Here is a 10,410-nt window from a genome sequence, read left to right as displayed (position 1 = left end):
GTGAGTCAAGGGGTATTTTGGTAATTTGGCACATTACCGGGATTGAATGGGTAATGGGAAATTATTTGATAATCATTTGATGATATTGGAAGTAACGAGAATTGTGAGATGTTAATTATGATTAGCAAGATAAGTGGCAAAAGACCAAAGTACCCTTGAGAGCATAAGAGGGTAAGGCTTAAGCTAAAGGGCATAGTGGTCATTTTGAGCCAAAATCAGTGACTCAGTCACTATTTCCTTTAGCAAAAGGAAACCCCAAAATAGAGCATCATCCCTGTAACGCCCTGGTTACCCCAGAACAGTTACGGTGAACGGTGGACCGGAAATTTGACTCGCTACCCGAGTCCTTTGGTCAAAAATGTGCTCTACGTGTAATTAACAGGTTAAGGTATAAAACCAGTAAAAAGGAAATGGAGATTTTCTTTACAAACTACTCTGCAGAGCTAAATAAAACATTTACAAGTTGTTCTCAGTACAAAATGGTCACTACTGTTTAAAATTTACAATCCCGCCAACCTAAGCGGCAAAAATAGGGTAAACCCCCTAGTTCCTCTGAGAACTCCTTGGCCGTGGTGGTCAAGCGGCCGCATATGTACACATCACCACATCAGCTCTCCACTCAAGGCTAGGTGAGCTTTTCTTTCCCTTTACCTGCACCACATAGCACCCATGAGCCATAGCCCAGCAAGAAAACATAACACTTTGCATAAACATTATCAAATGATTATCATTATAATCACACTGAGCATAAAGCTTTCAAATAAATGAGTGAACATCACATGAGGTTCCGATAAACCATACTGAGTGATTGTCTAGCATGTCACTAATTCAAGTGGAAGAGTGGCTGTTGGGTAAGCCTCTAGCCTTCAACAGGTTCTGGTAAACCATACTGAGTGATTGTCAAGCATGTCACTATTTCAAGTGGGAGAGTGGCTACTAGGTAAGCCACTAGCCTCCAAGCGCTTATTTCATTCATCGACCCTCGGGGTCGGTCTGGCATTAATGCTCTTTGAGCCATTCAATGCTAATAGTTGATTAGATCCAATCTTTGTTGGCTTGCGTTACACGCTAAGGCCGTCCTGACTAATGAGTCAGCGCAGTGTGACCAGTGCCCAATACCACTGCTGAACCTGACTAATAAGTCACAGCTTCACAGTTGATACTAGCACCTTTGCCAAATCTGACTAATGAGTCAGTACCATGCGTAAGTGAGCAACATATGCTAAACATTCTTTATTCAATCCAAGTCCATATTAACACAACCAACATGCCTCATGAATCTCCATGCATGTCACACTTGGGGTGCATTTTTCTTACCTCTAGTTCAAGCTAGAATGAGTAAAAGAACGACCCTTGAGAACGATCAACCTTTAGATTCCTTAGCGGTTACCTAATCATAACCAATTATAATCCATTAATAAAATAAATTAATAAATGGTTCACAATCTAAAATCACACTCCCGGGATCAATCCCCCACTCTTGGGATGCTTAAAATACTCAAACGGGGCAAAGGAACCAAACCCCGAACCTTAAGGATCATTCCGAGCCCTTAAATGTGCTTGCTGAAAAATGGACTAGCGATGCAGCCCCATCAGAAGGGGCTGCAGCCCTGTGAGTGGCGCTGCAGCCCTAATAAATGGCGCTGCAGCCCTATTTCCAAGTCAGAGAGCCCATCTTTGAGCCCTGAATAGCGCTGCTGCGCCCCAAGTGGCGCTGCTGCGCCCAGAACAGACCAGAAACTTTCTGGTTCATCTTCTTTGCGATTTTTCTTGAAACCAAACCCTCCAAACCAATCCAAAACCTCACCAAACACCCAATTCAACCCCTAAACCTCATCTACATCACACCCTCATCAAAACCCAATCAATCTTACACAAAAACTCCCATTGATTCCAACTATCCACACCAAAACTATAAGCTGAAAACTATAAAGTAAAACAGAGTATGGCTTGTTTTTCATGGATGAATCCTTACCTCAAATGGAATTAAAGTCCTTTTCAATGGGTGAACCGAGTCTACAACTCCCAAGCTTTGATTTCCTAGCTTGTATCTTCAAATTGAGACCAAAAACTTCAAAGGAAGAAAGAGAGAAATGGATGTACGGGAAGGGTAATGAAGTTGCTATGTTTTTCCTCTGTTTCTACAGCCATCCAAAGCCATATAAATCCAAACCCAAATGACTAAAATACCCCTAGGTCTTTAAAAGTTTCTAAATCCTTCCCAAGGGCAAAGTTGGTACTTTCGAACCTATACCGTTAATCATAATTAACGCTTCCCGATTCCCGCTACTCTCAAAATTCCCAAACACCAATAATTCATGTCCCGTTACCCTTTTTCTCCCGGCGACGTTCTAATCATTAAAACATCCCGAGACTCACCCCGAGCCTCGAACTTATTCCCGTTATGACTAAACCGCTACTTTAACACTTAAAGATCGTCTCATGCCGAATAGCTCGAACAAATCCACATTATAATGTGGCCTTAAAACATATCACCAACATGCGAACAAATAATCAATTTACCCTCAACGGGCCAAATTACCATCACACCCCTGTAATTAAAAACATGGACTCTCATGCATGCATTTCACATCATATCATAATATAATCAACATATACATGCATTTTATCAATTAATAACATAATTAAGCAAGTACGGCCCTCCCGGCCTACTGTTCACGCCGTTAAATACATCGGAGAATTTGGGGCATTACAATCCCTCTCTCTTTCTCTTTCTCTTTCTCTCGGTTTCTCTCTCTCTCCCTATTTTGGTTTGAATTTTGAGGAAATTAATGGAAAACTTAAGCTTGGATTGAAGGCTTGCTTTGGGGCTTGATTAGTTGCAGATAGGAGGACATAATCACAGCTGAGGTAAGCTTCAATTCCTATTTTGAGTTAATTGTGTTTTGATTTTGGGTGTTCTTCAGCTTTGAAGCTCAAGGTCTTGGATTTGAGTTTTTGGTGGGGTTTTGAGTGTGATAAGTTTGGGTTTTGATGGTGTTAATGTGTTGTTAATATTTGGGGGTTTGAAGTATGGTTTTGGGAATTGATTGGGATGGATTTTGGTAAGGTTTTGGCTGAGGAAAAACAAGGATTTTTGGGTTCGTGGGGTCATGCCGCGACCTTGTTCTTGGGCGCCGCGGCCTGTGTGAACCCAGGGTGCAGAGGTAGTTCTGTCTGGGAGGCATGCTGGGGCCTATGTCTTGAATTTTAGACAAGGGAGTTTCTATCTGGGGGGCATGCCGCGGCCCTTAAGGGCAAGTCACGGCATGCCTGGGCAACTTTGGCCAAAATGGGTTTTTAGTGACGGGAATTCAAACCTAAGGGCTCGGGATCGATCCTACTACCCGGTTTAGTAGAGTTCGACGTCCTAGAGTCTAGGACTCGGTCCGGAAGCCTTTATTCGCTCATTATTGATGGGATTCTATATTATGGTTGTGAATAGGTTATCGCTAGAGGCTCAAAATCAGGATCGTGCTCGAGGGTCGTTTGTTTGGTAACCTGTGCCTGGACTAAAGGTAAGAAAATTGCACCCAGTATGTGATACATGTGATTATGGCTTGGCCCGAATTATTGAACAGGAATATGAATATGGCATGAACGCCTGAAAATGTGCATGATTATAATTATGCTTGTGATTGTTGATTAAGCATGTTGAATGCTTTATATTTGGATATTTGACATATGATATATGCATGTTTGCATTATCTTATTGAGAAAGGCTTGACTTATGAGTCAAGGACGGCAATAGCACTTAGCGCTGGTCGCGAAGCATTGACTTATTAGCCAAGGGCGGCAATAGCACGTTGAGCGCTGGTCGAGGTGGTTATGCTTAACCAGGAGCGCATTATATGCTTGACTGACCTATTGGTCATAAGAAAACTAGAGCGTCAAGTACGCTGGGCCAGCTCCAAGGCTAGTTATACAGAGGATAGGGCGATGGGCCCCAGGGTGACTCATTAGTCCCATATCCTAGGGTTGGGCCCCAACATTGACTCATTAGTCAAGGACGGCCTTAGCACGTTAAGTGCTGGTCGTAAAGCATTGACTTATTAGTCAAGGACGGCCTTAGCACATTGAGTGCTGGTCGAAAAACATTGACTTATGAGTCAAGGACGACAATAGTGCGCTGAGCGCTGGTCGATATGGTTATGTCTAACCAAAAGTACATCATACGCTTGACCGACCTATCGGTCGGAGAAAACTCAATGCCAGGTACGCTAGGCCAACTCTAAGGCTGGTTATACAAGGGATAGGGCAAAGGGCCCTTGGGTGACTCATTAGTCCCATATCCTAGGGCGTTGAGCCAGTATGATTTATTAATCATGTGTTTGGGTGATGGGCCCTAATATGATTCCATAATCAGGTATTTTGGGCATTGGACCTCGATATGATTCATTGATGGTTATCTTGGGCTATTGGCCCATATGAAGTTGTAGTTATTTATATGGATGGTATGCATGCATGAGTAGGGTTATTACTGCTAGGCATGCTTATTATCATTTGGTAATATGCTATTAACTGCTTATAAGCATGTTTAAGTTTTCTTGTTGAGCCTTGACTCACAGGTGCTATATGGTGCAGGTAAAGAGAAAAGAAAGTTGGACCATCCTTGAGTTGGAGAGCTTAGGCGACGATGTGTACATATGCGACTACTCGACCACCACGACTGAGGGTTTAAAGAGGAACTAGGGTCAAACCCTATGTTTCCACTTAGGTTGGCAGGTTGTAACTTTACATTGTAATTAACCTTTTAAATGTATTTTGGGATCCCATGTATAAAGTAAACGTTTGTATCTTTGACCAAAAATTTTAACCCTAAACTGTTAATCACATTTAGTTATACGGTTATGGCCAAATGACTCGTTTAGCGAGTTTAGCACTATTTAAAATACACAGTGTAACAGTCCCTGACTAGTAGGGCATCACTTTACCTGGCCGTGACAGAAAATGCAGTCAGTGCTATGTTAGTTTGAGAAGAAAATCGGGCGCAGAAACCTGTATATTATGTGAGTAAGAGGCTTCTCGGACTGAATCACGGTACCCATTGATAGAAAAGCTTGCATTCTGTCTCATTTTGGCTTCAAGGAAGCTCAGGCCATACTTCTGGTCTCATTCTATTCACGTCCTAACCAACCAACCTTTAAGGAAGGTTTTGCAAAAGCCTGAAACGTCAAGACGTCTATTAAAATGGGCCATCGAACTTAGCCAGTTCAAGATATTATATATGCCACGAACAGCAATCAAGAGCCAAGCCCTTGCTGATTTTGTGGCTGAGTGCACAGGTTTTCAGGAATTATGGAAATCTTCATTGATGGATCGTCTGACAAAAATGGATTGGGAGCTGGGATAATCTTAATCTCACCTGAAGGACATCGGTTCCATACAACTCTCAAGTTCGGGTTTGAAGCATCCAACAACGAAGCAGAATTATGAGACATTACTGGCAGAGCTAAGGGTGGCAAAAGAGCTTAAGGCAAAAGCCATCCAATGTTATAGTGATTCTCAGCTCATGGTCAATCAGATATTGGGGGAATACCAAGCTCGAGGCATCAACATGGTGGCCTACTTGGCTAAGGTAAAGGGTGAGTTGTCTGAGTTTGAGTTTAGCTCCGTCGAGCAAGTACTCCGTGAGCAGAATTCCAATGCTAATGCTCCAGCTCGCTACCACCAAAGAGGCAAATACATTGAATGTAGTCCCGATGGAGTTCTTGGAAAGCCTGAGTATACGGCAGAAATGGTTGAGGTCGGAATGATTGACACGAAACCGACTTGGATGACCCCCATAGTGGAGTACCTCACAACCGAAAAGTTACCTGAAGATCGGAAGGATGCGAGAAAGTTTTTGTTTCAAGCTCCACAATATGTTATGGTTGAAGGGATCCTATATCGACGAGGGCATTCGTTGCCCCTCCTGCGATGTGTTCTACCCGAGGAAGCGCATACTATTTTACATGAAATACACGAAGGCTTCTGTGGAGACCATGCTAGGGGAAAAACCTAGTTGTAAAGGTATTGAGACAGGGCTATTTTTGGCCCACGTTGACAAAGGACTCGATCTAGTATGTGCAGAAGTGTGACAAATGCCAACGCTTTGCCATAGTTGTCCGAGTTGCTCCAGTCGAGCTAACTATGATCTCATCCCCTTGGCCATTTGTAGCATGGGGAATTGACTTAATTGGTTCCCTACCAACGGGAAAAGGAGGAGTTCGTTATGCAGTAGTCGCCATCAATTATTTCACGAAAGGGATAGAGGCTAAACCTCTGGCAACCATCACCTCGAAGAGAGCCCTGGACTTTGTTGTGAAGAATATCATATGTTGATTTGGACTCCCTAAAAATATCGTGTCAGACAACAAAACTTAGTTCGATAGTGATATCTTCACAGACTTTTGTGAAAAATATGGCATAACCAAGCGTTTCTCATCGATAATCTACCCACAGGCCAATGGGTAGGTCAAGGCCGTAAACAAAACCCTGAAGGCAAGCTTGAAGAAAAGACTGGATGAGGCCAAGGGATTATGGCCCGAGGAGCTCCTACAAGTACTCTGGGCCTACCGGACCTCACATCGAACCTCCACGGGACATACCCCTTTTTCCCTGACCTTTGGAAGCGAGGCTATTCTCCCAATTGAGGCGATGGTGACGACTCACAGACAAAATACCTTTGAATAGGATCATAACCACGATCTACTTAGTGCATCCCTCGATCCAATCAAAGAAAAATGAGAGGCATCACAATTACAACTCGCCCATTATCAACAGACGATCACTCGTTATTTCAATTCAAAGGTTAAGGGACGCATACTCAGATTAGGCGACCTGGTTCTCAAAATGGTCTTTTTAGCAAATAAAGATCCCAAGGACGGTGTGTTAGGGCCGAACTGGGAAGGATCATATCAGATCGTGGAGATTCTACGTGAAGGAACTTTCAAGCTAGCCCAATTGAGTGGAGAAATAGTTCCACAGACCTGGAATGCCCTACACTTAAAAAAGTATTATTAATAGTTTTGTTGTCTTTAATGTTTTCGGAATTACCGTTTATGTAAGCCTTATTTATAAAAGTCATTTCAGTTTAATAATAGTTGAATTATTAAGTAACCAATTTTATCGTTTGTTATCATGAGCTCACTTTGTAAAAGCAACCAAGAACATTTATACGTTCTGGTTGCTTGGGGGGCACATAACTGAAAAAAGCTTTGAAGAGAGTTTAGCTTATTCGGATAAAGATTAAAACTTAGAGTTTGGAAAAATTGATTATTCAATGGCTTTTTAAAGCTCAAATTTTCAAAATTTCGAACGCGAACTAAGTTTGAGAAATCTCTAACAATAAAACATTGGATATAACCAAGTCCGAGGCATGATTCCTAATAGGTACAATGCTATTAAGCATATTAAAAAACCCTGGATGCAACCAGGTCCACGACCTGACTCTTAACAGGTATGATGTGATTAAGCGAGCAAAATCTTGGATACAACTAAGATATTGATAAAATCTATCTCGATCTAAAGTCAACCCCTAAGATTTCAAATGTATAAGAATCTAAGGATTCATAAGCATGAGAAAACAATAGACTAAGGGAAATACAAATAGATCACAAGTTAGATGTATATTAAAAAATATATTGTCATCTCGAGGAGAAAAAACCTCGACCTGAGGCCGAAGACAATTTTTTTGATCCCAAGGTATTTAATTACAAAAGCTTAAAAAATAAAAGTGAAAAAAATAAGTCACCGAGGTCCGTCAGCTCGCTCCAGAGAAGTCACCTCATCGCCATCTCCCTTAACAACTTCAGAGGCTTCGGCGGTCTCCGAGTGTTCCTGTGAGAACCGAATCTTGAACCTGGCAAGATATGGTTCCCACAGCTCGGGCTACATAAAGGAGAAGTTCCTGTCCTGGTTGAAAGCCCAGCAACGGTAAAGCACCTCCTCCATTTGAGTCGATGACTCCGTAGCTTCCTTCTTGGCCTTGACCTTGTTCAGTTTCTTCCTAAGTTCTTCATTTTCGGCTTGAAGATGGTCCACGCGATGGCTCACCTCCATGACCTGATTCTGGGAGGCAGACAAGGCGGCTTTTGCAGACCGCTCGCTTTTCTGGGAGGAAACCAGGGTGGCTTTGGCGGTCTGTTCGCCCTATTGAGCGGCACTTAGGGCAGCTCGGAGCTCCCCGTCCCTAGCTTTAACTCGAGCAATTCCTCAAAATTGAGCTAGGACAGACTGCAAAGAATGAGGCAAGTCAAGAATAGTTTAAAAAAAAACTAAGGGAAAAAGAAAAAGAGTGAGAAAGACTCACGGTGAGGTTCATCCCCATAGCAGATTCGATGACGTCCTCAGGAGTACGCTCCTCTATAGCCCTTAAGTCTCTAACGTTGGCTCTGTAGGCATGGCCAACCATATGGCTCGCCATTTCGTACACAGTACCCCGAAATGCTTCGGGGATCTTGTCCAGGTCGAGTGGTTTGACCAGGATCTGGATGGTGGGAGCCTCGCCTTGGATCACTTGAGGATTTGAGGGAGTTACATGTCGAGGAGGAGCTTGGTGAACTGTGACTGTTGTTACCGGAGCTGAAGGGAGTTTCTTTTGTGGTTGCTCCCAGTTGGAGCTGACACCTTTGTCTTTTGTCGGAGACTCGGTGGTACCCCCAGTCTTTGGAGCTGGTTTCTTTGTCACTTTGTTCCTCTTCACCACGGGACTAGCTCCGGTCCCACTGGCCTTAAAAGCACCTCTCAAGCCTGGGACCTCTGGCAACTTCATCTCTTCACCTGAAAAAGAGCGAACAGAGGGTTCAGATTTAAGAAATAATTATTGAAAGTAATATAAACAAAATAACAAGAGCAAGAACCCTACCCTTTGAGCTAGGGGAGGAATCTACTACGATCGGCTCGAGGTTATTGACCAGGCAAGGCACAACCTCTAACTCTTGGATTAACGAAGCTGGGGGAGAATTTAAAATTATGACCTCCTAGGTCCTAGGGGGTTCAGGACCTTCCTCGGGGCTGGACTCATCTACGAACTGCCTAAAACTAAGGGCATATGCACCCTGACGCAGGGAAGGCCAAGTCCTACAGTTTGTCCCATACTCTTCAAAAATGGTGGACCTAAAATTGAGAGTGTTTTCAACCACGATGGTACCTTGGGGTAGCTGTGGTAATAGCGTACCACCAAATGGTCCACACACTGAAGGAGGGTTATGTTTAGGTCGGGTCGGTATGATGAGGACTAACGAGCTGGTTAGGGTTGAATCGAATTAGCCTATAATTGGCAGCAGCCCGATCTAACTCTCTGTATGGGTATAGGTTACCTTGGCCGGAGGGGCCGATTGCTGCCCCGGACGCAGCTCATTCTGGATCAAGCCCCTGATTGTCCTCAGGAGCTTGCCTTTTGCGCATCACCGGTGCCTTGTCTTCCTCCTCTTCGATGTCTTCATTGGCTGGTAAGGCTTCTTGGGGATGAGAGAGCTCAGGGATGACAGGAAGAGGAACTTGGGTTTGGAGAGCCACGCCTGGACCATGCTGATTAGGTTGCAGGCCACCATGGTGGCGTCATTCACAATCTGACGGTTGTCTTTCTCCTTCAGAGGAAGATTATACAAAGTCTCGTATTGACCCACAAGGGTCACAGACCGCTTTGTCCTCGCGAATATAGTTTCACAAAGAATGAACTCAATTTGAATACCTAAAAAAAAGTGTGAAAGTGATAAGAAAGCTCACATGCATAATTCATAAAGATAAAGGACTTACGATGGTGGTTGAATTATCGGTGATCACAGTTCTTGAACCCATTTGACATAAATAACAAGTCTTTTATAGTCACTAGGGTGGCTGGGGAGGTCGATGACAGAGGTTGAGTTGGGAAAATGAGTGAGGTAGTAGAAACCGTCATCTTGCCCCTTCTGGTCGGGACTGGCCTTGAGGTAAAAGAACTACATAATGTCAGGCGGAGTGGGGACCTCCCACTCGTGCCTCAGAAACAAATACTTTAACCCCGCCAAAAGTCTGTATGAGTTTGGTGGGAGCTGGAATGGAGCTAGTTTGACATAGTTCAGGAAGTCTACAAAATACTGGTCCAAGGGGAGGAAGGCACCTGCCTTCAGGTGCTCGCCACTCCAAGCTTCGTAGTCATCTTGGAGAAGGGCGCAGCTCCACTCTCCTTCTAACAGAGGTCTGGCATGGAGGCCATCAGCTCTCATCTCAATCCCATGACTCAGTAGGATCTTGTGCTCAGCCTCGAAGAATGCGTTGGGGTCGACCACGATTTACCTCTCCACCACAGGGCCGAAATGAGGGATGGGAGAGTCAGAGGCGACCTGCTTGCCCTTATCTTTGCTCTGAGCAGAGGAGCTCCCAGTGTTTTTCTTTGCGGGGGCCATGATTTGATTTAGATCGCCTGACGACAAAGTGGCCTATTAG

Source organism: Humulus lupulus, chromosome 8 (genome assembly GCF_963169125.1).
Source record: "Humulus lupulus chromosome 8, drHumLupu1.1, whole genome shotgun sequence".
Taxonomy (NCBI): domain Eukaryota; kingdom Viridiplantae; phylum Streptophyta; class Magnoliopsida; order Rosales; family Cannabaceae; genus Humulus; species Humulus lupulus.
Note: the sequence above shows the minus strand (reverse complement) of the source record.